The sequence below is a fragment of the Lupinus angustifolius genome, chromosome LG05 (assembly GCF_001865875.1).
Source record: "Lupinus angustifolius cultivar Tanjil chromosome LG05, LupAngTanjil_v1.0, whole genome shotgun sequence".
NCBI lineage: Eukaryota > Viridiplantae > Streptophyta > Magnoliopsida > Fabales > Fabaceae > Lupinus > Lupinus angustifolius.
Window position 1 is genome coordinate 13,168,288 of NC_032013.1, and position 434 is coordinate 13,168,721.

Below are 434 nucleotides of genomic sequence, written 5' to 3' on the forward strand. Positions count from 1 at the left end.
TGTATCTCACAACCAGCAGCAAGGTGATTGACTATGATGCATCCAGTATTCAATATGTCACGAAATAAGTGTGGAAACAAAGTTTCATGCAAAAATTCTAACCATAACTATATTAACCAACATACACCTGAATCAACAAACATACAAATAACTAAAGAAGACAACAAACAGTGAATGCTACAGGTAGATTTTGAAATCCAAACATAACGGTTATTCTAAGGCACACACAAAAATATACTAAGAACCTTTGACAAGTATCGATAATCCCCGACAACGGCGCCAAATTTGATCGAGGCCGTACCCGATACAAATAATATAACAATTAAAACTGCAGTACTAGGAAGTGACTCCTAGGTCGTTTCCCAAGGATTATCTTTCAAGCAAAGCTTCAAACACCTTATACTCACTCACACACAAGGGGGTTTTTTGTTGTT

General features: G+C 36.6%; 1 pseudogene; it reads right to left on the reverse strand.

Moving 5' to 3' along the window:
• Positions 1–434, reverse strand: part of LOC109347013 — a 4,596-nt pseudogene that overhangs the window by 2,615 nt on the left and 1,547 nt on the right.